This window comes from Triticum dicoccoides, chromosome 2B (assembly GCF_002162155.2).
Source record: "Triticum dicoccoides isolate Atlit2015 ecotype Zavitan chromosome 2B, WEW_v2.0, whole genome shotgun sequence".
NCBI lineage: Eukaryota > Viridiplantae > Streptophyta > Magnoliopsida > Poales > Poaceae > Triticum > Triticum dicoccoides.
Window position 1 is genome coordinate 88,515,383 of NC_041383.1, and position 27,794 is coordinate 88,543,176.

Sequence of the window (27,794 nt, forward strand, 5' to 3'; positions counted from 1 at the left end):
GACCGGTATAAGCAGGCCAAAAAATCGAGTGGGGGCATTCGCCCCCACAGTCATGCATGTTGATTCGCCTAGTCGCCAACCATATTCGTCCACAGGACGGCGCCAGGTCTCGGACACTGCGCAGCAGGTGAATCTAATCATGGCGCCATCTCACTCGCCCGAAGCCACCGTCGACTCCCTTAGCTCTGGCGCGTGCTGCTCCATTGGACACGCTTGTCCAGTACTCATGCGTGGACGACGTCGTCCAAAGACATCCTACCTTCGTCGGACGCTGGAACTCCCCACGCCCCGGTGCGTGGAGGCGCCGCCTGAAAGCTGGACAACTGACTCACCTGCGTCGACAATGCCGCCCAGCTGGTGAGAGGACACGGTCGCCGCGGAAGCTCGCAGGCCTGAACGACGGAGACGCTCGCCTTCACACGAACGCGCCGCACACACGCACTAATCAGGTAAGTACCGAGTGTTGTTTTTTTACTGTCATCGCTACCTCGCCGGTGGTGACACATCTAGAAGTACAGGAACTAGAGATGAGGCAATGAGAAACAGAGGAGCGCTGGAGCACACACAGTTGGGTTTCAGGCAATCATTGCCTTCTTTCTTTCTTTATTTTTTCACTAATTTTCGCGTACCTGCAACAGACATCCTTGCTTTTTTAAGAACTGACTACCGGTTATTACATGGCCAACTCACGACTACACAGTGAACTCACAGACAAATTGGCTGAACAAGACCTTACGTTTCACCCAAAAAAACCAAGAAGTTTGCATAAGTTTTAGTGGGAAAAAACTAAAGTTCACATAAGTTTTACTAAAAAAACCTGAAGTTTGCATAAGTGTATCTGTTTATCCAGCAGATACATGGCAATTTTATACAGTCCTTATCTACAGTCCTTATCTACAGTTGAGTTAACATGTTTTCCTCATAGAAAACTTGGACCACATATAAGAGAAGCAAAAAATGCATGTTGATTATGATGATGACGAATGTAGGATATTTTGTGGTCATGGTAAATTCTCATATCATTTATTTTATTTCATCATTGCACTCTACATTACATATTACGCACGACCACTTTGGTAGAGGTGACGAGTTCGCATCATGCAGAGAGACCAACCATGTTTCTCCGAATATCTTGAATCATGATCCCTATGACTTCATCTCTACTACTTATAAAAAGTACTTTTTTCATTTGACTATTTCCTGACTTGAGAGGTAAGGTATGTTTTATCCACTAGAGTTGCTAAAATTGGAAGCATGTCTGTAGTTTTTTTCTTTCTAAACCGGTATTTGTTGGCCTTTTTTTGCCACTGTTATTCTTACAAGTGATAGCCTACGCATGTTGAAGACCATTTCCAAATTATTTATCTTCGTATCATTATTATTACAAACTGAGAGGATATTTGTTCTATTGTCAAAATTTTAGAATGTTGAGCCCTTAAAGAAATGTGTAGTACTCAAGTAACTATTCCAAGTTGTCATATTAATGCTTTTGTCCAGTGAATAACAAGTATAATTATGCAATTTATCACTGTAATTTTTATTTGGTTTACATGTTCTATTTTCATAATAAAATAAGTCACTTTTCTTGCTTCCAGACATTACAACACTTGTGGTGCAATAGTAGAATCGGATGGTCCAACTAGCATTTTTTGTCTTGTTTCACATCTAATTTTATGCAGTCAAGACATCTCTACATTTCTCTATCTGACAATGGCTTCCTTTCTTCAACAAACCATAGAGGTCTCTTCCCACTATTGTGGTTGACACTTAATTGTAATAATAATTCTTGACTGGAGTTTGTTGGCACTGAAACGGTTCCTTAGCTTGTCCTAAGTGACATTTTCATGTGTGATTATACTTGCATAAATGTGTGCATAAGAAGAATTATGATGAATCTTCTAAATAATTTTGAGTTTTATACATTGAGAAAAGTGGGTGGTCTTTTAATACAGGAGACATGTTTTTTTTTGAACCCCCCCTATATTAATTAATTAATAATGTTATTACAATCATTCATTACAAAATTCGCCACGCAGGGCAGGACACTATTAAGAAGAATCCCATCAGATTTATTTATAAACCTAAACTTCACAATTTCGTGCGCCACCTTATTGGCCTGCCGATTAATTTTCACAATTTTAAAATTCTTGAGCATCGTCAATATACTCAAGGCTTCTTTCTTCAGATCAACGAGCGGAGACCTGTCAAGATTCTCATTTGCAAGGAAAGAACGGACAAAAGCACAATCAGTCTCCAAAATAATGGATTGGTGAAGAGTAATACCTATATAAAGGTCTGCCAGACAAGCACGTAGCTCAGCTTCGTTCACACTGCAACACTGACCCAGAAAGTCCCACGATGTAATAATAACTTCACCAGATGAGTTCCTAACAACCACCCCCATACTGGCCGCACTAATACTCTCTACATAGCTGGCATCAACATTGATCTTGATATAATCATCTGGTGGAGGCTTCCATCCCACCTGTTCTTGTGATGTTGCGAAACCAATACAGGAGACATGTTGATTAAGGAGAAACGATATTGATTAAAGAGAAACGATATTTCAAATTATTTGTATAAGTCGGGAATAAGAGATTGTGTACTTTATAAGAAAATTTTAAATTTACGAAAAAATTGTCTTGTATTAAGTTTAGTATAATATGTTAATCCAAATAGACGCGTGTTGCACGTGCACACTTATCACTTCAAATAGACGTTGTGTTGCACGTGCACACTTACTAGTAGTAGTAGAGTAGTAAACTGGCGATGACTACGCACGTTCCATGTCGTGCACGGTTTATATTAGAGTAATTACTGTTCATACTGCACACCGAGTCGTGAAGCATACTTCGATCTATCAGGATAGCATATGCACTTAGGGGTCAGGGCATAGCACGTCAGCCCCACCCCCAAGAAAATTTAAGGTCCACTGCAAGTTTCAGTCGCCGCCGGTCGGCGACCGCGCTGAAGCTGCTGGCCACCCCGCTACACCGCCGCACACGTACACGATCGGAAGTCCGGCACGCACAAGCGTGGAACAAATGTCATGCCGATCGATGGGTCCGATGCGGTTCATCAACACTGCGCTGCTCCCGACGAGCCACGGCTCAAGCGGCGACGATGAGCAGACAAGGGTCGTTGGCCGCCGGACGGGGGCGGTCCGTCGAGCAAATGCAAGCTGCTTTCAGGAAGCTTGATATCAGATCATCTCCAGCCGTTCGGCCCCCTAGGCCATCAAAAAAGAGCGTCCTGGGGGTGCGCCGGCGATAAAATCGGTGCTGGGGGCGGTTCGGCACCCAGCCGTTGCCCCTAGGTCGCCCCCAGGCGCCGAATTCAGCCCAGCTTTCGGCCCAAATATATCTAGAAACGGCTCGATAACTGCGTGAATCGGCCCATATTCAGAGCGGTTCGGCGGGTTTCGGTTTGAATTTTGCGCAAACAAATAGGAATCAATTAGCTCATCACATAGTTCGGTGTGTTTTCGGCTTGTTTCATCACATAAATCAAATAGTTCACTACTAATTATATCGTTTAACAAATAAAAACTCAAGTTTCATCTTCATTCCCGGCCTCGCCCTTGAGCCTCTATAGGTGCTCGACCAGATCGTGTTGCATTTCTCGATGCACCCGTGGGTCTCAGATCTCCTGACGCATATTGAGGTAGTCAGTCCAGTTTGCCGGTAGCTGGTGATCAACTTAAGCAAGAGGACCCTGCAAGTAATATGATTCAGTGTCAAACACTGGTTCTTCCTGCTCGCTCTCAATGATCATGTTGTGCAAGATGACACATCAAGTCATGATCTCCCACATTTGATCTTTCGACCAGGTCTAAGCAGGGTACCGGACAACAGCAAATCGAGATTGGAGCACACCAAATGCCGGCTCAACATCCTTAATGCAAGCCTCCTGAATCTCCGCAAACCAGTCGTTCTTGCCTCCTGGCATAGGGTTTGAGATGGTCTTCAAAAATGTCGACCATCTTGGATAGATGCCATCAGCTAGATAGTACCCCTTGTTGTACTGCTGCCCATTGACCTCGAAGTTCACCGGAGGAGAATGGCCTTCAACAAGCTTGGCAAAGACTGGGGAGCACTGCAGGACGTTGATGTCATTGTGAGTTCCTGGCATCCCAAAGAAAGAGTGCCAAATTCAGAGGTCCTGTGTGGCCACTGCCTTAAGCACCACACTGCAACCGCCTTTGGCGCCTTTGACAACCCCTGCCAAGTAAATGGACAGTTCTTCCATTTTCAATGCATGCAGTGGATGCTTTCAAGCATGCTAGGAAATCCTCTTGCTTCATTCTGTGGTAGGATCCGGGCAGTGTCTTCCGCATTTGGTGTTCGCAAGTACTGCGGTCCAAACACTGCCACCACTGCCTGCAAAACTTGTAGAAACACTCAATGGTGGTGGACTCGGCCATGCGCCCATAGTCATCGAGTGAATCACCGGGAGCTCTGTATGCAAGCATCCTCTTAGCTGTCGTACACTTCTGGATCGAGGTGAATCCAAGTGTGCCGGTGCAATCCTTCTTGCACTTGAAGTAGCTGTCAAACTCCCGGATGGAACTCACAATCCGGAGAAAAAGCTTTTGGCTCATCCGATAACGGCGTCGAAATGTTTTCTCATCGTGCAATGGAGCGTCGGCGAAGTAGTCCGAGTAGAGCATGCAGTAGCCTTCCAGACGATGCCGGTTCTTTGCTTTCACCCGCCCAAGCGCCGAGCCACCTCGCCGCGGCTTCTCACTGCTCGCGAGCAGGCCGGCGAGGGCGGCGAGCACCATGAGATGCTCCTGCTCCTGGACGTCGACTTCGGCTTCCTCATCCATCAACGCCGCGAGCGCCTCCTCATCTTCGGAGTCCATCGCCGGGTCGGGCAATTCACCGAACACCTTGTGGGCGAGGTGGGCGCAAGCCCGCCGGCGTACAGGCCCTGCGCGGCCGGAGCACCGGAAAAGGTGCCGGGGCGGCGGCGAAGATGCTGCCTCGGCGACGCTCCTTCTTTTTCTAGGCTGGAGACGGTCTACCTAGATGCGGCGCGGTGGTCGGCGACGGGATCGACAGGGTGGCGGCCGAGCGCGGGGGCAGGAGGGCGAATCTGGTCGGGTGGATTGACTTTTCGCCTGTCAATGTGGCCCCAGGAACACTTTTTCGCTTGCGCCCCCGAGCGTCCCCAGTGCGCCGGGTTCGACCTGCGAGCGCCGGGTGCAAAAACGGCCCGAGCCGGCGAAATTCGGCGTCCTGAAGGCACGACTGGACCGTTTTTTCGGCGCCGGCGCAAATAAATCACCTGGGGAGGCCTTCCTGGGCGCGGCTGGAGATGCAGATCTCACTCACTAGCTGGGCGATGGAGCAATTACGTAACCGGCTAAAGTTGCATGCACGGTAAATGTTTGCTGCCGGCTGACCGACCGAGCGTCGCGCCGGTGGTGTGCGCAACGTACGATCCACAGGCTCCTGTTGCACCCACGACGCACATGCTGATGGGCCCCGACCGCTTTTTTATTTATTTTGAGCTGCCCGATCGCTTTTCTTCCCCCACTTACCTCTATCCCAGCCTTGTCTACTAGTTTTCCACTTGCGTTTTATTCTGTCGTCTTTCCTCGCAATTGTCATGGACAGCTCGTGGGAGCTCCAACCCATTGACATAGAGCTACAACCGGGCGAGTTGTTTTATATGGGACGGCCTTAATTTTTGCTGCGACTCACAACGGCAATGTGTGTTTTTTCTCAATAATGACGAGTCGTTCTGCCGGGGCTGGTGTGATTATTTTGTGCCGACGAACATTTTTTTGCTACAAGCGGCGAGTTGTCTTGCTTCGACAACCGAGACCTTTTGCTGCGTCTTGACGATGGCAAGCCATTTTTAGTAGGCTATCATATTTACTAGGACCGGGGTCCGGCGAGATTTCTTGCTGTGACCCAGCCATGGCAAGCCATTTTTTTGTTGCAACCGGCAATTATTTTTGCTCGGACCGATGAGAATTTTTGTTGCGACCAGCGACTGGCGAGGATTTTTGCTGTGACCCGGCAAGCCATTTTTTTGCTACAACCTGCGATCATTTTTGCTGGGACTGGCGAGATGTTTTGTTGCGACCAATAATCGGTGAGAACTTTTGCTACGACCTGGCGATGGGAAGCCATTTTTTTTGCTGCAACCAGCAATCATTTTTGCTGGGACCGACGTTAATTTTTGTTGTGACCAGCAACCAACGAGAATTTTTGCTGCGACTCGTCGATGGCAAGCCATTTTTTTGCTGCAACCGGCGATCATTTTTCTGGGACTAGCAAGAATTTTGTTGCAACTGGTGACCAACGAGAATTTTGGCTGCGACCCGGCGATGGGAAGCAATTTTTTGTTCTCTTGGAACCGTGGTCATTTTTGCTAGGACCAGCGAATTTTTTTATTGCCCCAGCCTGCAAGATATTTTTTGCTGAGATTTACAATTTATTTGTTTGCTGGGATAGGGGAAATGATTTGCTAGAACTGGTGAGACGCTGCAACCGGCAGTACGATTTACTGGGACTAGCACAGGCCATGCTACAACGACTTTTTGCGTGAGGAAACGATGGCGGAGTTGCGACCGTGATGTAGTGCGGCGGAGTTGCGACGGTGGATGGGGTATTCATGGGAGCTGGGGTATCGCTAGTCGACGAGCAAAGCATCAGGGCATGGTGCCGGCAGCTCGTTTCATTCACGGGCGGCCGGACGACGGAGTGCTTGCGAGGCGACAACAGCGAGTTGCAACGACGATGAATGGCAACCACGGCAAGCTGTGGCAGTGGACGGGGCACTCACAGAAGCTGGGCGTCGCGGCGAAAGCTACGGCGCATGGGAACTACTGGAGGCGGACAACTGGGCTCAGTTTTGCACGCGATTTCAACAGTTTCAGTTTTGCATGACACAACGTCCATAAAGAGCTAGATCCAACATTAAGGGTGGGCGAATCCAATGGACGTCAGTGGACCGGCGGAGCGACTTAGCCGGTCGACCGGCCCAGAGTAGCACCCATGCATGATTCGGTAAGTGCAAAGGAAAAGTCGTTCCAGGCCGCACTAGCACCGCTCCTCTGACACGCGCTCGGACGGGCGCTACTAGTTCTTTCCGCGCTGGGCGGCCACGCCAGCCGTCGTGGTTTACCCCCATAACATGGGTCCTTCTACAACATTTCTCCTTTCTTGCGGGTTTTCATTCGCAATAGAACTTATTTTTAATTGCTGCAGGTGTTTGGAACGTGTACACAACCTTAAAGCATACTTCTCTAAAAAAAACCTTAAAGCATACTATATCTTTGATGACGTGTGTTGCCGCGCCCTTTTATTTTGCGATAGAATATAGAAATTTTGATAAATAATATACATAAATAAATTGTCGAAATCAGGATATAATTTTTTTTCTTAAAATTAGTTGAAAAGCATTGCACTACTCAAATGTACCAAGTTACAAACAATATTAGCCTACCGAACTAGACAGCCTACCGAAGCAAAGAGCGAGGCTAGTTCATGCAGTATGCTTACTAGTATTTTGGGAGGTATGGAAACACCGAAATGGTGTTGTATTCGATGGCAAGGCCCCTTGTTTACGGGAGTTGATACGGAAGATTGCTAGCGAATACGCACTATGGAGGGATGAGGGACTGCTGCGAGGCGATGAGGAGACGCACCGAGGCATGGAGGTAGCATTAGGATGGACACACAGTGAGTAGTCGCTTAGGCATGTGGGTGGAGAAAGGTGTGGACGTGTTGTAACATACCTTGTGACACTGCAGTGGGGCTCTTTCCCCCTTCCCTTCTTGAATAGATGATACGCACACTCGTGCGTATTCGAGAAAAAAACAAACAATATTAGCAATCAACCAAGCAATATCTGACATGGTAACACTAAGTAGTTATACCCTAGTAGTATGACATCTCGGGACGCTGGTCGGGCGCGAACATGATACGAGGATGCCATCAGTTGCGGCGGGAAGCTTCGATGGGATGGTTTGCAGCTCGCCTGAGCTGACCGGCGGCCATGTAAGGTGGTGCCAGTTGGCCAACCTGAGGGCGCACCGGTTTGAGAAGGGGAGGAGGAAGTTGGAGGCGGCGGATTCCACGTGGGGAGTGCCTATGTCTCGCGTTCAGCAAGTCGAGAAGCATGGGCGCGAGCATATGGGTCGGCCCAATTCACGGTAGTACACTGCCTCGTTATCTAGGGATGCCTGCAAGGGTCTGGCTTGTGCCACCTCATCGATCCGTGGCACCACGGCCCTCTAGTTCTCTTCATCATGCCTACTTCTAAGACCAAACCATCTTTATATATACCGAAAGAAGTGATCCATCCGCGTGTGCGACTTACGACTTGCAAGGTTGTATTCTCCAATTCAAGATAAAATTTTCCCTTTTGGGAGAAAGGCTGACATAAACTTTGATAAGTTCTACTTATAAGTTGAATGAAACTTTGCCAGTGCTAAAAGATGTTTCTTAGCTCACGCAACGGTTTCACTTACTTATTTGGCACATTAATGCCTAGTTCTTTTGGCAGCTTCTGAAATAAGCTGGGCCCTCACCAGCTTATTTTAGAAGCCGCCCCCAATATTCATTGAAGCTGCTAATCTGATTAATCCTTAACTCAAAATGAATATGGGGAACGGTTTCTAAATAAGCTAGGAAGGGGGCACCTTATGCCATAAGCTGCTAAAAGAACTGGGCCTTAGTACAAGATGCAGTTTACTACAAATAGTTTCCCTATTGATAATGTTGCAAGTTGTCAACAGGAGAGCAACTTGTGGTCTCTGAATTACAAATAATGATTAATTAATTATCCAATTCAGTTCCGTTAAATATAAAACCTCACAAAGAGACGCAAGAACATAAATTCAACGGACATTTTCTTCCTAACTACAGCCGTCATATACTGCAAGAAAGGCAACATGGTGGCCCAAGTCGCACATTATTCTGGAATCATGATATCAAATGTTAATGTTCAAAATTTCTAACATTTTAGAGTTAAATATCGCGAGTCAAGAAGAACTAGGATAAAAGAACAACACCATATTATAAGCACGGGATCCATATAAGCATTGATAATGTCTTTACCTAATTGAGTTGAAGTTGAAGACGGCGTGTGCTGCCCAGTTTGTGTCAGACTGGGTAGCTGCTGATAGTCGTTGTGGTATTCGCCAAAACCATATTCATTAGAAGTCCTAATGGGAACACCCTCATTCCACTTGTATTGCAGGGGTTGCTGTACAAGGGTTCACCTAAATCTTATTCCCTCCGTTCCAAAATAGATGGCTCAACTTTGTACTAACTTTAGTGCAAAGTTGAGTCATCTATTTTAGAACGGAGGGAGTATTTAACAGATGGCAAAATGGACACGTTTATAGTTGTAGCAAGATGATTACAGCGTGCCTACCACATTGTTTGGAACAGTATCCCCCAATGAAAGTTGATCATTAGGCACACCATTCTGCGCAGACTCTGCTGCAACTTCCTCATTCGGAGCAGACTCTGCTGCAACTTCCTCATCACATGGCCTTAAGCAAATTAAGAGGCAAAATGTCAGGTGTCATGTGGTAAAATAAAGTGAAGAACTGAGGGAAACATACAATTAGTTGGGCAAATGTTTTTCAGTTTGTATGAATGTTAAGAAAATAGAGAACAATGCAAAACAAAAAACATGCCTTTGAATTGGATCGGTATTAAGATATTTGGAGAATTCACAGGAAATGAAGGTCGGATTGTAATAATCGACTCTCAAGGCACGGTATGGCTTGATGACTTCCAGCGACTTCTTCCCAAGATCTACACCAAGCATCCATGTGACTTGGTCGGCACCCACCTTAGACATGAGGACAAGAGCACAACCATAAATGGTGAAGGTCGGGAAGCCTGGTGTAGTCTTGAGGTTTCTCACTCTGCATTTCTCAGTTGTACTATCCCACAGGTGAAGTAGCTGCAGAGCAAGTTGTGGTTCGGCTGATATGTCATCAACATGGAAATTGTACCCTTTTCTCCAATGGTTCCAAGAAATGCTCCTAAAGCCTGTTCGGATCTTCCAGCCATCAGGTGCACACTTAATTTTATCCTCCATAATGTCCTCTTCATGATACCTAAGGAGGTCATTGTCACTGATGGTATCTAGGAAATCAAGATAGGCCGTCGTCTTGAAACTCCTCATGTTGATAAACTTGGACCATTTGGAACAATGTTCGATCTCGATGAAGTCGATGAAACCATTGGGGAAGCCGGTGACGTCCCGCACTGACCGTGCTGCGTCATAATCGGCCAATGCTTGGCTTTCCAGGGGCTCGTCGTCATAATCAGCCTTGGGCAGCGGCCTGGGCATCGGGATGAAGCGGAGAACAGGATCCTTGTGAAGCACATCAGACAAAGAATGCCGCGCCAGAGGTCGACCCATCCTACTTTGCCTTCTCCAAGAGAGATCACCTTGTGAGTTAGCTTTGGCAGGATACCGGGAGGCTCCTTGAGCTGCACATGTTTGGTGCTCCACTCGTTTGTCTCTGACGAGAAGATGTGCAGGTTGTAGTGCCCAAGGTCCCGACCCAGGGAAAGAAGAGCGACCAAAAAACTGCCATCGTCGCGGGATACGATGGCTGCATGCCATGAGTGCCTGTAGGTTGGAGGAGGACACGGGACCGATCTGATGGTGGGCTTGCCACCGGAGGCAGCCCTGTAGACGAAGTAGTCGTAGGTGCTGGATGTGCCAGTTCTCAAGGGGAAGCATAGGAGCGCGAGGTCATTGGCGGAGGAAATGACGCGGGGCTCAGTGGTGCAACACTCTAGTACGCTGATTCCAGGAAAGTGGACGCAGAAGTAGGAGACGGCAGGCGGGTGGGCGAGACAAAAGGTGACCTCCAAGTCGTGGCCCGTGCTCGTCGTGGCCTTCACGGTGGTGGCGTTGACGCGGTCGGCGAAGTAGGCTCTGCTGTCGAGGAGGACCCAGGAGGGGTAGCGGGATGGGTTGGCGCTGGCGGGATCGACTGCAGGGGGGTGGAAGGAGGCGGGGTCGACGGCGGGGCGATCGACGGAGGGGGCCGTGAAGGATTCCTCCATGGCTGCGGATCCAACAAGGATTTGGGAACTAGGGTTACATGCTTTGTAGTTTTTTCCCCCTTGCTGAGTCTGGTTTGTGTTTCTATGAGTTACGGGCTTAGCCCAGGTGCCTGCGTGTGCCTATAAATTAAGGCCATATGGCCATGTAAAAGTCAGGTTTTTGTTGGTACAGAAAAATACTGTATTTAGAAAAGTCATCTTATGATTGGCGCATATCTGAATTCCTGCGTTCCATGATTTGGTTCGTTGATTGCATGTGTTCCGGCGACTTGATTACCAGGGCACGAGTTTAGTTCGGTTCTTGATCTTCAAGAATCGATCCTGTCTCTTTTTCTTTTCCATATACTTGTATTGGTTCCTAATCTCCGGCCATCTGCTAATAACTCCACCGTCGCCGCCGCCGCCCCCGTTTATCATCATTAGCATAATCCTTCCATCCATCTAGTCCAATACTTCCATATACGTGCACATCTTATCTGGTCTATTTTAATTCATCTGCTTCCGATCAATTCTAATCTGCTACTTCCTCCGTCCCAAAACACAAGAACGTTTTTGACACTAATGGGAGTAGCTCTTTGCGCCGGTGAAAGATCAGGGACACCCCATAAAATCGACTCGAAGGAGCTATTTGAGCCGTATCATGATGTGATAGATGATGCTCTTCTACGGCCCTGTAGATTTGGGAGGAATCGTTTTGTACCTCTACCTGGCGCAAATGAGCGTGCTTTGATACTCAAATCACTAGCAGGTTCCGGGGAAAAAAACACTCCCCCCCGGTGTCGATTTGGATGCACTAGCTCGCCGTGAGGAATGCAACAATCTCTCCGGTGCTGACCTAGCATCACTGGTAAGTACTTTCTGTGATTTTTTTCTTCTTCATTGATGAAGCATGGATGTAATTTAGGCTATGACCCAACGCACAAAGTGAAACCAGCAGTTAACATGTATGCTTCCTTGCTTCCTTGTTCAGATGAATGAAGCAGCCATGGAGCCCTGGAAGATAGATTGGGGTCAGGTTTGGGTGAGTCGATTGAACTCTCGCACTTTGAGCTAGCACTATCCAAAGTACAGCCGTCAGTGTCAGAACAGGTGCAGGCCGACATTCTGATTGATAGCCTCTCGTTTTGCTTACCCCTTTTATGTAGTAGCAGCATGTGCATGCCTTACATTTTACTTTTGTTGGTGTGGCAGCAAAGGAAATTCTATGAAGCCTTGTGAAAGAAATACTATGCAAACTGATCCAACACCATGCATCTACGTTGATAGATCTGGCTATTTGTGGCTGGGATCCAGCAATCAAGCATACTGTTCCATATTAGAAATCGTAAACCCCGTGGTTCATTTCAAATTCTTATTTCAAACTTTTATAATCATAGCATGTACACAGCAGGCTTCGCAGGGCAGACCCCAAAAAAAAACCGACGGAAACGAAATGTAAAATCCCTTAGCTTTGATTCCACATTGGTTTTTTTTTTGTTATTTGGCATTTGGGGTGCCCATTAAAGTTTTGCTTCAAAATGTCTGGTTTGGAAGACCTCGATGGCGAAATATGTAAATGCTTTCAAATTTTGTTGTATAAGACTCAGTTTGCAGTTACTGAAATTATGTTTTGCTGAACTTATAATCTGCAGTTTGCTGTTGTTGCACTTTGCTATATGTAAATGTTGCACTTACTTTATAATCGCCACAAAAACAAGGACGAGTCTAGCGAGCAGCCGTGTGCTCGCTAGCGCTCCTCAGCTGAATGACACATAAAAAACAAGAAGCGTTAACTATATCATCGCATAAAATAATAGTATATGTTAAGTAACATATGAATAAATATGATATGCATAATGGTATCTAGTTAGCTACGCATGAGGTAATCGTTTATGATCTTCTATTGAGATATGCATCAAGTTTTAAAATGTTCTCATCCTTACTGCATGCATGTGTTCGTTAGCATGCTAACATTGCTTGGACTAGCATGTCTTATTTCATTTAGCTAACTATGCATGTTTCCACCCCCTTGCATTATTTTTTGTATTTGTGCTAGGTGGGACAATAATTTTCACCAATGGTGAAAGGAAGTTTTGACATGTGAGAGAAGTAATAGATTTTTTCCTGCCCTTCACTCTGTCATGATATCCTAACATCCCACAAATATGTATGTGAAATCACCGGGGCACTCATGTTGGAATAATGAAGGTACCAAGGCAAATATTTAACAATGGAGTGGCTTAAAAAAACAGTAGACATTAACTACCTCACCACTTATAATAACGATATACTGAAACATCATGCATAATGAGCATAAGGAGTGAGTGAATTTCCACATAATATGGGCAAGAAAATTATGGGTGGGAGATATCATGCGGGAAACAGGTGACGTGAGAAGCGGTAGTGGGACCCCCAAAGGATGACTTGTTCTAAATCATGTTAGCTAGGAGGATAATGTTGAGAAAGTTTAGTTATCAAAGCGTGTGTGCCTATGGTGTAAACGAAAATTCTTAAACATGCAAACACTACAACGACAAAAATAGGTTAGAACGACCGTACGGTTTGTACCATAGTATGATTATTCTTCTCAAACCAACTGGACTGGTTCGGAACATGTATATGTTTGCAATATCATGAGGAGGAACCATATGGTTTCATAATCCCGCATCTTATGTTTAGGTAATACATCCACTTATTTGTCTAAATACTCCCTACGTCCCATAATATAAAAGCGTTTTTTACACTAGTTCATATGTATGTGTAGTGTTAAAGCATGGATGGCATGCACTACAAGTTGACACTTGACATTGTCATGGCATGGATGCATATAGTGTTGAGCACTTTACTTGTGAAATTTCCTACTCCCTCCGTCCTTTAAAGAGTGTACTTCCAACTTTAGTGGAGGGTCAAACTATCTTCAAGTTTGACCGAGTGTGTGCAAAAATACATCAATGTTTGTGAAACCAAATAAGAGTATGATGATGAATATATATGTTATCATGAATCTAATGCTACTAATTTAATGGCGACTGTTGGTATACTGTTGTATAAATAGTGTCAAACATAAAAAAGGCGACTTTTCAGTAAAGTTGGAAGTACAATCCGGAAAAGGACAGAGGGAGTATGTGTCAATATATAATATGGGTAGATGATTGTAGTTTCCTTGTCTTTTGATCTTTATTGATCATGTAGCCCTCTCTTTATTTTTGTAGTACTCCCTCCGTCCGAAAAAACTTGTCACTCAAATAAATGTATCTAGCACCAAGTTAATGCTAGATACATTCATTTGATAGAAGAGCTTGCAACAAGCTTTTTCGGACGGAAGGAGTAGCATCCTCCATACGGTCTTTCCAGGTACGAAAGCCGTGATCGTCTTCCGGCACCAGCAGCGTAGCGCACGACTATCATCCTTCTTCTTGATTTGGTAGCCATCTATATATCATCTTTACAAGATCGACTAGACTAGAATTGTGTGTATCAAACACGTAGTATGTGTATGGCTTGCATATATGTAGACTTGGACTTGTAATTAGAGAGTTACAAGTGTTTGAGCCAAACACGTGGCTTATGATACTTAAAGGATATAGTCAGGAGACGAAAATGGAAGTTTTAACTCCGGCTATATATTCTCAACGATCCAGCTCCTAGGAGTGCAATCTACCAACTGATTTCGGCGGCCAAGCCTAGCATAGTTTGTTTCCAGGAGACGAAAATGGAAGTCATAACCGCGGCTATAGTCGCGCACAGTTTGGGCAATACATTTGAGGGTTGAATTATCGATGCAGCATGAGTTAATAGCCAATCTCGCTTCGACGACAATGAATGACAGAAAACTCTAGTCACATCCAAATGGTGCATGCAAATTTTGTTGCAAAAAGGTTAATCATTTTGGAATGTGCAAAAAAATACACCAGAAAGTTTTTTGCCAAGAACCCCCCTAGAGTTTGAGATCTTTACAAAAAAGGGTCTAGTTATTGCAGCAAACCACCAGAAAGTCGGAGAATATTCACTAGAAATTTCGGCAGCATAACACGTTGAGAAGAATCGCATGCATTATGGTAGTACAATTTTATCCAACAAAGAATGAAGTTGTCATGTTCATTAAAAAATTACATTCATGAAGAAGAAGAAGAAATAATGTACAGAAATCGTCTCAGCGAGCAAATGTACTATTTACTAGTGCAAGAATCTGTATGGTGGTAAGAATGTACATCTTGGTAAACTACGGATACCATGTCCAGAACTGCAACTTCGCGTCCTCGACTACACTCGGCACCATCGAGATCCTTCGGTCAGTGTGTTGGCGTCTCAAAGCAAAATCGCAACTAAACATCAAGATAGGCATCTTTGGCATACTGCTCCGGCTGAATAAGTCATTGCATTGCAAAGTCCATGGCTGCAGACAAGAGATAAAGGAGTAAGTTTCATCAATATCAACAGTAGCCAACAGTTTGGCAACACCAGAAACAAACAATGCACAAGGAAGCCATCAGGCAACAACATAGCCAAGTAGCCAGAGAACTAAATCTGGACAGCCACTATGGCATTATCCAGCAACCTAAAGTGCATGATGCCTAATGGAACTAGTTCTCGACAAACACTATGGGAACACAAGGTGAAGTAACTAATCCAGTTAACCTAAGACTTTATGCAATAGAGAAACTCTATTAGACGTAGTAATTTCCCTTGCTTTCAACAACAGCCTAGGCAAAACGCTATCGGAAATTAGAAGTCATTGTGTCATCACGAGTACGAGTATGAACCACACTAAACCTAAACATTACCACCTCCAAATGGTAGGAACATATAGTCAGCCGTCACACAATTTGAGCACAACCATAGCAACATCAAGGGACTAAATCTACAAGTCTATAACCAAGTAAATGAATGGTTCTATGTTACTCAACATGAACAAAGAACAGAGATTAGGAATGTAAACACCAAGTTCACATCCAAGTACCCAACTCAAGATCGGTGGAAACGAACGAGTCTCTCCACTTGACAAGGTCGTACAGTTCTCATCAATCACATGTGTGTGCACCACTGTTTTTTGAGTCATAACTAGAAATCGACTCAAACACCTCGACTAGTCGATCGACAAGGCATGGCTCGTCAAGAGTCTCTACCCCAGAATGAATCGTCGACTCGAAAACCTTGGTGCACGCGTGCGCACACACAAAGCATGTATGTCCAGATGACCAACCCACAAGCCATGCCCTACCCTAGAGAATACCAAATACCATAGCTCAAAGGCCAGGATCACAACATGGCCTTGACACGATGGCAGGCACCACGAAGCATTGGGTAGAGTAGGGATGTGACCGAAAACAGAGAAAAGAACACGCAACTCGGAGTTAAAACACTTTACTCACAAGAAGATGTGTATGTACAGCAAGAAATGGAAGAAACTACAACACTTTCGAGGCATAACTTTACAACCAAGTTCCAGTGCCCCAATTCGATGGCTGAGAGCACACTATGACATCATCGCCACAAGAATCACTTTCAGTTGTGGCCAGAGCATGATAGATAGACGAAACAAAGAACTTACGTTTTGGAGTTGTAGCTGATGCTCAACATCAACACGCCAGCAGCAGCCCACATAACAAAGTCGCAGACCATGACCATGATGGCCACCAGGTTGGAGAAATGCAGGAAAGATGAGACCACAACAGGATAACCATCAAACTCCACACTTACACAAAAGTTGTGCGGCTGCAAGGAAAACAAGAAAGATTAGAGGAGCTCTTAATATCTTCATCCAAAGACGATGAACATAGTATTGAGTGGAGCAACAGAAAACCAGTGGCACATGCAGACAAATACAAGGACCAAATTACCACGGCTTGAAGGCTTAGAATGACAACACAAAGGCTTAGAATGACAACACAGCCTCGGCACGATGGCTGGGCACAAGGAGAGACGAGTCCAGGGACTAGCCAGAACCTAGGAAGGGGCGATCACGAATGCCATGGTTGTCGCCAAACTGCCGCAACTTCCAGATCTTTTTTTCTCCTTTCGCTATAATTGTCCTGTAAAATTCCAAGAACAGAGTCAGGTCTTTCAGTTTCACATATTCTATCATTAACTCATTATTTACTCTACATTCACCAATGAGAAATCCTTTCAGTTAGTGCGATCAGGTGAAGAGCCAAGCAATCCTTTCATGCAAGAAAGAATCAAATCAAATGGAAGAGATCCAGCAGTTACATTAAGAGGCGGCGGTGGAGAAAGAAACCTTTTTTGTTGTGACAGTGTGATTGAGGTTACAGCAAGTTTATGTTCATTCGGTAAAGCTACGATGATCTCACTCTTTGATTCTTAACTTAGCAGAAACACGGGCATTTGTATCTCCCATAAGTAAACAAGATGTGCAGTACATTGTCCAAAACTCGTATAATTTTTCACTCTCCCTTCTTTGGAGTGATTCAATAATGTTACATTCAAAATAGTAATGAGACACAAACAAACAATAGAACCAAACCGACGAAAATAGAAGTATGATATACTAAATCACATCCCATGCCACTACATCTGCATATAAACTTTCTAACACCAGTTTAATTGCTACATGACGCAGATATTCAAGGTCAACAACCAGACCTTGTTTACAGTAAAGAAATCATTTTGGTAATGGAAGCATAACTTGGACAAGCTGACTGCAACCTAAAGGCACGCACACTCAGAGATTCATTTGTAGCGGTTGAGGACCAGAGGAAGGAGTCACCTGTGACATTTGTAGCCGATGCTGTACACGTTGTGGGGGCTGCACCACGGCGCCATACCAGCCATCGACCTCGGGACGAAGTGACCAAGCCGGGCAGGACGCTGCCATGACGGAACGCTAGTACAAGAATATAGATTTTTCATTTCAGCCTATACTGAGAAGGCGTGAAGGACTATAGGTAACAGTACTACTTACAATAGTTTCAGATACTGCATTTGACCAAGGTAAGCAGGTATCTCCCCATATATGAAGCAATTTCTTAGAACCCTGTTATGTAGAAACAAATTTCAGTATTATGGTGATCATGTGAGAAGAAGTAGAGAGCTGGTACAAAATACAGAAGGAAGTCAGGCGAATTTTCATTAGAAATTTCGACAGCATAACGCGTTGCTACGAATCACATGAAATACAAGGAAACACCACAGGCCCATACAACAACTCCGACCACCACAACCAATATAGAGATGGCAACAAATTAATCGGGACATTACCGGGAACCATATAATTAACCATTGACATTGCAGCATGAACCAAAGTCCACAACCCAGCACAATAGTAGCATGATAGAAAGCCAACAGGTAGCTCATATGCACACTATAATCGAGAAATGCAATGACAAATGAATGAATGATTAAAAAAAGAATATTTGGCATACACGAGTATGCACATTATCAAGCTAGCTTATTGTTCAGCGGGGAATTACTAGTGCATTATCAAGCTAGTAACAGGAAAATAGGACAAGCATGTGAACAGGCATTCAACTTCCAGCAACCTACTCTTTATCTATCTCTAGTTATGGCCAATCTAAAATTGTATAGACAGGGTGAAGATGTAAAAAAAAATATTTAGACGGGGTGAAGATGCTACACTAGGTACAAGGAAAAAGATGAGGCAGATGAATTGATATTAAAAGAGCAAGGGAGGGGGGCAAATACTAATTTATTGTACTATCAAGATTGTGCATGACCATATATACTATATCAAGAAAGCAACCATTACAGAAGTTAGCAGAGAAATCATATTACACAGCGCAAGTAAACTATAGTGATCAAATATGAAAAAATTGATTTAATTCGAGAAAAAAAGCATCAAACTTTGAACTACGTCAATCTTACTAAGCCATTTGGAAAATCAAATAGATCATTCATCAGCAAGACCACAAGAATTTCTCAGTGACTTACTCGATAAGAGAAGATGGTCCGCAAGGAATGCACCGTGGAAAGCACGAGACTCACGAAAGTGTTGACCAGCATCATCATCATCATGCAAGGCTACTCACACAGAAGGAAACAACACATGATCAGAAATTCTCGGACACGAGGACTTCTCAATTCTTTCTATAGGATATAATCAACAAAAAATTAATAAATAAATGAGTGCTTATGGATACACATGCTATAAACAATACATTCAAGCAATTCTCCAGGGGAGTGAGACATGGGTACTCTGAACAAAATAAAAGAAGCACTCATCTGTTCAACTACTGCATCTACCTAATAGAGGCATTTAAAAGCATAGAAGATGTCTGTCCATTTCTACTTATCGGATATTATCAATAGGATTTATTAATACACTCAATACTTTTGAATGGGCATGATATTGATGATTCAATCAAGTAATCCATTAGAATGTATAACAGACCAGCAAGGACCTGTGAGTTGCAAAATACCAAAAACTTGTCACAAAATGCAGTTGAAACATTGCCAATTTGCTATCAAGTAAACGAAATCTATAAACCATTGCCAAATTGCAAATAAATGCAAATTTGCTAAAACCAATAGCAGATTGCTCAAATCTCATTCACACTTCATACAAGCAGACCAAGGTAAACATAAAATTCTTCAAATGGCGTCTATACAGGGTGTCTGTCATAGCATCCCCTTGTTAGAGTCCAGACCAAAATGGAGCTCTCCCGTGCGTTTGGATTCTGGACCGTCCAATCGTTTTCCTGATGCGATTCCCGCCGTCGGATCTCGGGCTCGGCTCACGTGAGGCGTCGGATATTTACCAGATCACCGTGAGCCGTCTGATAAAATTCCAATGGCAACATAATGTAAATATCGTGCCCCCACCAGGGCATTTCGGTAATTTCGCGTAGTGGGGGTATAAAAGGGGGACGCTCCTTTGACGGAGACCTAGCCACCTCCTCCCTCGCTCGCTCAGACCTAGCCACCTCCTCCCTCGCTCGCTCCTGCAGCCGCCTCCTCCCTCGCTCGCTCCGCCGTCGCCTCCTCTACTCTTCCCCCCGCCCGCGCCTCCTTGCCCCGCTCCCATCCAGGGCCAGCCCCACACCGCTGTCATCTCGCCTCCGCGTCCTCTTCCTTCCTCTCCCTCCGCTCCGCCCGCGCCCGCTCCCTCCAGGGGCGACGGCGGCAAGGACGGCGCGCTGCGCCCGCTCCCTCCGCGAGGCTGACTGACCCTGCCTCGCCGCTCCTCGCCCCAGTCACCGACCCGCTCCTCTGGAGGCGGAGGAACGCCTCGCGGGGGACGCCATGCTCGTGTGGTTCCTCTTCGAGCACGCCGGGTACAGCCTCGCGTCGGTCCTCTCCAATGCCGTCCTCCTCCTCGCCGTCATCCTCTTCTTCTGGGCCAAGTCCGCCTCGCTGCTCAACAGGTTCGTGCGTTTATTCCCCACTTTGCTCTGCCTGGCGACTGGCCTGAACTGAATTACACCCCTGCTTCACTGTGGCCGTATGCTCCGTGGTCACTGATGCATGTTGTATACCTACAGATTAGGACCAAAATTGGAGAAGTTTCAGCCATGCAGATTAGAACTGAATTATGCCCTGCTTTACTGTAGTTGTATGTTGTTACTGCTGAATTGTTTGGTCCATTGTTCAAACTAAAGTCGTCCAGTCGGTTTGCTACAATGTGTATTACTGTACTTAAGATGTTTTGTGGAATTTGGGCATGAGCACTTCGGAATTTGGCTGTAGTTTGAGATTAATCTTTGGGAGATGTTAGAGTGGGTTAAGAGATTGATCTGCCCGAGGATCTTCTAATTTGATGTTGCAGCAAAGAAGAGGATGGGAGATGGGAACGAGGGTGGGCAGTGGTTAGGCATCGGCGCCGGAGACGCGGATCCGCGGCGGAGCGGGATAGGTGATGAGGACGACCTGTGGCTCCTCATGGCAAAGGTAATTTCTCACATCCCCTCCCTGGCTCCCTTCCTCTCCTTCCCTACTGTCGTAACCCCACCATCCGGCTTGTGGAGAAGTCTCAGTTGAGGAGAGGGTGGCGCTGCCGTATCCATTCTCCTCAGACGATATGTTTCCATTTCCTCTTCCTCAATATGCCTTCTCCCAGTTGTTCTGGCTTCTTTGAGCATGGGCTGATGTGTAGGCTCGATCTATTATTTTGCAGGTCTTGCTCGCCGTTGGTTGTAACATCATCGCCTCCTAGACAGGTTTGTCTGATTCGAGAGGTGTCGTCGTCTGGGAGGTACGCACCGGTGATTCAATTTTTTTTGCTCATCCATGTGTTAAAGCGTATTAGGGTTTGGAACAATGCTCGATACCCTTGGTGGGTACGGCTGTCATATATTTATAAGAGGGAACCGTACAAATACAAGTTGTGTTACAACACGTATATCTAATATATACTTAGTCTAACACCCTCCCTCAATCTTAACTATGTCCTGAAATACTCAGAAGGTTAAGATTGCGTCGACATCCTTCAAAAGAAGGCAAGGGCAAAGGTTTAGTGAAGATATCAGCAAGCTGATCCTTACAAGAAACAAACTTGATCTGAAGAAGCTTCTTTGCAACGCGTTCCCTGACAAAATGATAGTCAACTTCGATGTGCTTCGTTCGGGCATGAAACACCGGATTAGATGAAAGATATGTGGCACCGATGTTGTCACATCAAAGGCCAGACGACTGAGTGGGAGAGACCTTCAACTCTCGAAGTAATGACTGCACCCATATGATCTCAGCTGTGGCATTAGCAACTGCTTTGTACTCAGCTTCAGTACTACTCCGGGACACTGTAGCTTGCTTGCGAGCTTGCCAGGCGATCAAGTTAGGTCCAAAGAACACAGCATGTCCCCCCGTGGATCGCCGATCATCAGGACAACCAGCCCAATCGGCATCAGAAAAGGCTGAGATCAGTCCAGAAGATGCAGGCCGAGAGACCATATGAACCGGTGTGACGAACATAGCGCAAGATGCGCTTAACAGCAGACCAGTGAGGTCCACAAGGTGCATGAAGGTACTGGCACACACGGTTGACCGCAAAAGATATGTCTGGTCGAGTAACGAGCAAGTACTGCAGCCCACCAACAATACTGCGATACTCTGTAGCATCCTCAGGAGAGAGCAAGTCACCATCAAGAGTTGTCAGCTTATCTGTGGCAGACATATGAGTCGTGGCAACCTTGCACTGCGACATACCAGCACGACGTAGAAGATCCTGAGAGTACTTCCTCTGAGAAAGGGCCAGACCACCATCAGAATGAAGCACCTCCAAACCCAGGAAATAATGGAGTCTCCCAAGATCCTTAATAGCAAACTCAGCACCAAGAGACGACACAAGCCGGTCCGTAGCAACAGCAGATGAACTGACAAGAATGATATCATCAACGTAGACCAGAATGTACATAGTCACCTCAGGCCGCTGAAGAATAAACAGAGACGTATCCACTGTAGAAGGCACAAAACCATGCGCGCGAAGAGCAGCTCCAAGACGTGCATGCCATGCACGAGGGGCCTGCTTCAACCCATAGAGAGCCTTGACAAGATGACACAAATGATGTGGCTGATCAGGATCAACAAACCCCGGCGGCTGACGCATATAGACCTCTTCTTCCAGAACTCCATGGAGAAAAGCATTCTGAACGTCAAGCTGTCGAAGTGACCATCCTCGAGTAACAGCCAAGGAAAGAAGAACATGAATAGTAGTTGGTTTAATAACAGGACTGAACGTGTCTTCGTAATCAATGCCATACCGTTGTTTGAATCCCTTTGCAACCAGGCGTGCCTTATACCTCTCAATGGAGCCATCAGCATGTTTCTTCACCTTAAATACCCATTTAGAATCAATGATATTGACACCAGATGGAGGTGAAACCAGACGCCAAGTGTTGTTCTGCTGAAGAGCATGGATCTCCTGCTCCATAGCAACACGCCAATGTGGAATGCGAAGTGCTGCCTGAAAGTGTCGTGGTTCAGGCGTAGGATCTGCCTTAGCATGCGCCACGCATGCTGCAAGCCACGCAACAGTCCCGTCAGTGCGCTTCTTCGGTTGGAAGATGCCACTCTTGCTGCGACTATGAGGACGCAGGACGACAGGCGGAGGTGGTGATGGAGCTGTCACCACAGGAGAGCTACTGTCCAAGAGTGGCAAAGAGGACACGCCTGCAGGTGAGTCAACGAGTGCGTCTGGCGGCACAGTCAAGCGCAGCACCTGGCCTGGAGTTGTCGACAAAGAATGGCCAGGCGTGGGTGGCGATAAGGAACCAGGCGACACAAGTGCACCGGGCGACATGAGCGCACCGGGCGACACGGGCGCTTCAGCGAGCCCACGTGCATGAGACATGCATGCATCCTCGATCGGTGAGGCCACCGGCCCAGGGGACCGAGCCGCGGGGTCAGCTGACCCAGGCGACTGCGAGGCCGCAAGCCCAGGCGTCGAGGCCACCGGGGCAGCCAGCCCAGGCGACGCGGGCATGCCAGCGGATCCACATGCATGGGGCATGCACGTGTGATCAACGTCGGCGGAGGCCGTCGTATCAGCGGGTGCAGCCGGCGTAGCAACAGCTGGCGTAGGTGGCGCACCATCATCATCAAGCAGCTCCAGTCGGGCACCTCGTCCAGCACCTGCACCGTGGTTAGGCAACAACAAAGGAGAGTATGCAGCATCTACAAACTGATCAGGCAATACTGGAAACGAGTGCAACTCGGCGACAGGAGTGTCAGTGGGCGACGTGAGCGTGGAAAAAGGGAAGACAGTCTCATCAAACACAACATCACGGGAAATGTAAACACGGTTTGATGGAACATGGAGACATTTGTAACCTTTGTGGAGAGGACTGTATCCGAGGAACACGCATTTTTTCGACTGATACTCAAGTTTATGCTTATTGTACGGGCGAAGATGTGGCCAACACGCACAACCGAACACTTTGAGAAAGGAGTAATCTGGAGTTTCCTGAAGCAACACTTCTAGAGGGGACTTCATGTGAAGAAGTCGTGTGGGAATCCTGTTTATCAAAAAACAAGCAGTAACAAAGGCATCGCTCCAGAACCGAAACGGGACAAAGGCATGTGCAAGAAGTGTTAGCCCAGTTTCAACTATATGACGGTGCTTACGCACAGCTGCACCATTCTGCTGATGTGTATGAGGACAAGACACATGATGTGAGATACCAAGCTTCTGAAAGAAGGTGCTAAGATTACGGTATTCACCTCCCCAATCAGACTGAACATGAATAATTTTGTGCTTGAGTAACCGTTCAACATGTGCTTGGAATTGCATGAAAACATGAAACACATCAGATTTGCGCTTAATAAGATAAAGCCAAGTAAAGCGACTGAAAGCATCTATGAAACTGACATAATAGTTGTGCCCACTAACAGAGGTTTGGGCATAGCCCCACACATCGGAAAACACAAGTTCAAGAAGAGCCTTGACAACACGACTTGATACAGAAAAGGGCAACTGATGACTCTTGCCTTGTTGACAGGCATCACAAACTAGAAACTCCTTATTACTGGACTCAACAGGAAGACGATGACGATGAAGCACATGGCGCACAATGGGAGTGGCAGGGTGGCCAAGGCGGGAATGCCACTGCGACGACGACACCCGCACACCACTGAACACCTGAGATACTCGTGGCACATCAGGCACTTGTGGCACATCAAGCGCATATAAGCCGTCGCGAGCTCGACCACTAAGAAGAACGTCCCTCGTGTCCCGATCCTTAACAAAAAAATGAAAAGGATGAAACTCAACAAACACATTGTTGTCAAGAGTTAATTTAGGAACCAAGAGTAAACTACGTGTGACTGAAGGAACACGAAGGACATCAAGGAGACGGAAGGTTTTAGTGGTACGAGAAAGAAGAGATGCCTGACCAATATGTGAGATGGGCATACCTGATCCATTGGCAGTGCGAACCTGATCATGGCCGGTGTAGGGCTGTCGAGTGGCCAACTTGTCAAGCTGGCTCGTCAAGTGGTCCGTGGCGCCTGTGTCCATGTACCAGGCAGGGTCCACAGAGTATGAAGGAGTGAACCCGGGCTCCTGTGTGGCAAGAGCAACTTGCTTCTCGTTGCCCTTCCCATTGTTCCCGATGCCAAGGAAATCACGTTTAAACCGACGATGGCACCGAGACGCCAAGTGCCCCTCAATACCGCAAAGCTGACACTTGACACCACCACCACACGCCTCGCAGTGAAGTCGCTTGCGACCGGCCGTTGGAGGAGCGGGAGCGGGCGGACAAGGCTGGTTGCTCGAGGGCGGCGGTGGCTTCTTCTTGGCACCACGGGCACCTCCGCGAAGAGCAGCATTCACAGAAGGGCCCTCCGTGTAGACTCCGACAGAGCGACGAGAAGCGAGCCGCTGTTCCGTGTTAAGGAGGCGGGCGTAGAGGTCACGGGGTGGCATCGGCGTGTCACGCCCGTTGACATTTTCAACCAGACAGTCATAATCCTCGTCCAGCCCATTAAGAATGAATGAAGTAAACTCCTCATCACGGAGCGGCTTCCCAATGGAGGACAGCGTATCGGCCAAGCTTTTGACTTTGTTGAAGAAAGCAGTGACAGAGAGATCATTCTTCTTGACCTCACCCAGCTGATTGCGTATAGCAGACGAACATGCGAGCGACTGTGAGGAGAAGCTGGAGTCAAGTGTGGTCCATGCATCCCTCGACGTGGCGGCAAAGACAACCATGCCAGCCACGGATGGAGTGAGCGACGACCGAATAGCACCCAGGATGGCTTGATCTTGAGCAGTCCACCGACGATGAGCAGGGTTGGGGACCATGACAGAGCCACCATGAGACGAGGGCACCAGAACCATAGCCGGAGGGCACGGCAGGGAGCCATCAACATATCCTTCAAGGTAGTGGCTCCGCATCAGCGGCAACACTTGAGCGCGCCACAGGAGATAGTTATCAGCAGAAAGCTTCACCGTCACCAGATGGGCGAAGTGAAACGGCCCTGGTTCGGCCATCGGCGCGGAGAGCGGCGGATCAGGCGATGGACCAGGCGGCAGAACAGCCCTATACGGGACTAGTGCCTCGGCCGATGGTTGTTGATGATGGCCGTAAGCCGCCGAGGAGTGCGCACCATACGGGAGCGCAGGAGGAGCGGTGTACGGCTGGGCAGCAGCGTAGGACGTCGGGGCTGTAGCAGAATACGGCGCATACGACGCAGCCGACGGCGCGAGGTAGGGCGCTGGGTACGGGCCGCCGTACGACGCCTGGATGGGAACGCCATAGGGCCTGGCCACATCGTGGTACGGGGCCGGGGCCGGAAGACCACCGTAGTCCGCCTGCCCATTGGCGTCGTAGGAGGCCGGTGGTGGAGGCGTGCCCCGCGACTGGATCGGGGTGGCCGCGATCGGAGGCGCAGCAGGCGACCGAGGCGGCGGCAACATGGCGGGCGATCGATGTGGCGCGGGAGGATGTGATCCCGACGCAGTAGATCGGGCCCAGGCAAGTGGAGGCGACGCCAGGAACGGCGACTCCATTGCCAGAGTGGAGAGAGGCGGCGCGACGGCAGCAGAGGAGGCGGAAGCGTGACGCGGATCGAACGCGTCCTCTGATACCATGTTAAAACGTATTAGGGTTTGGAACAATGCTCGATACCCTTGGTGGGTACGGCTGTCATATATTTATAAGAGGGAACCGTACAAATACAAGTTGTGTTACAACACGTATATCTAATATATACTTAATCTAACACCATGCATCTTTAGTTCTATGTGCTAGGCAGTTGTTTTCTCCGAATGGCTACATGTACTTCTATAGCTTGTTAATTCCTTCTCAGCTTGTTTTATTTACATGTGTATGGACAAACTAATGTGTCTTTGTGTTGGTTGTTCCTTCCTTGCCGATATGGCAACTATTTTAGATGTTGGCCAGTTAAGGTTTGTTGCACATAATAGTGGTGAGCCGCCTCCACACCTTGGGTGGTTGTCCTCTCCTTTGTTATGAGCTTGCTGCCTGTTGCGCTCGCGTCGTCGCCGTTCTTGCGCCGGTGCTGCTGCTATGTAGGGCTGCTTTGGATGGTTGCTCAGCGCTGGGGTTGCGGTCTCTACCATTGACCTTTTGATACTTGCTTACTAATGATTTAAAGTTGTGTCTGTTGCCAAACTTAATTTGAAAACACTGGCTTGTTTGTAGGGTTCTATTTTCTTTGCCAAGAACTTGTGATTTATGGCTGATGTCAATTCTATTTTTTAGATGCTTGCGGAGTGCATGGGGGAGGCGCACATGGTTGATGATTATGTTCTAGGTTGGCCATTGAGAGGGACGCCCAAGCAAACTCCGTCAGTTTTCAGGTGCACGCTCTCTATCCCTGTTTTTGTCTCTCCAGCTAAACTTGAGAATCGTACACTCTGGTATATAAAGTTAGTTACTGGGTTTACTAGCAGTTATGAAAGTTAGAGCACATACATGCTTGATTTTACTTCCTTTCATACAGGGCATTCTATAATTACTAAGAACTGATTTGTTGAAGTTTGCCTCCCTATTTTTTCCAGATAACTACTTCTGGTTAGACAGGGGAAATAAAAGGGTAACCATAGATATATGGTCTAGCATCACGAGGTTCAGGTTCCTGCTGTTGATCAACCATTGCTTCGGTGGAGGTGGGTTATGCTTGATTATGTTCTTCTTTGTATTTTTGTTCATGGCCTACACTGGTGTTATCATCTATTCTATTTCGAAAATTTCAATGGCTTAGTTTCATGTCCCAGTACCACTTGGAGTACAACTAAGTACCTTCTGACAGGAGAATAATGCATGTATTTACCTATGGTTATTGTTTCCTATCAGAAACATATCTGACTTGGGCCCGTTTTAT

The 27,794-nt window shown here is 46.8% G+C and overlaps 1 long non-coding RNA gene across 1 annotated transcript; it reads right to left on the bottom strand.

Annotated features, from left to right (window-relative positions):
* Positions 1–15,070: 15,070 nt before the first annotated feature.
* LOC119367229 lies at positions 15,071–16,743 on the bottom strand. The gene is made up of 2 exons (XR_005176234.1): positions 16,588–16,743; positions 15,071–15,432 (listed from the first exon to the last, which is right to left on the bottom strand). It is a non-coding gene; the product is annotated as an uncharacterized LOC119367229 (long non-coding RNA).
* Positions 16,744–27,794: the final 11,051 nt, after the last annotated feature.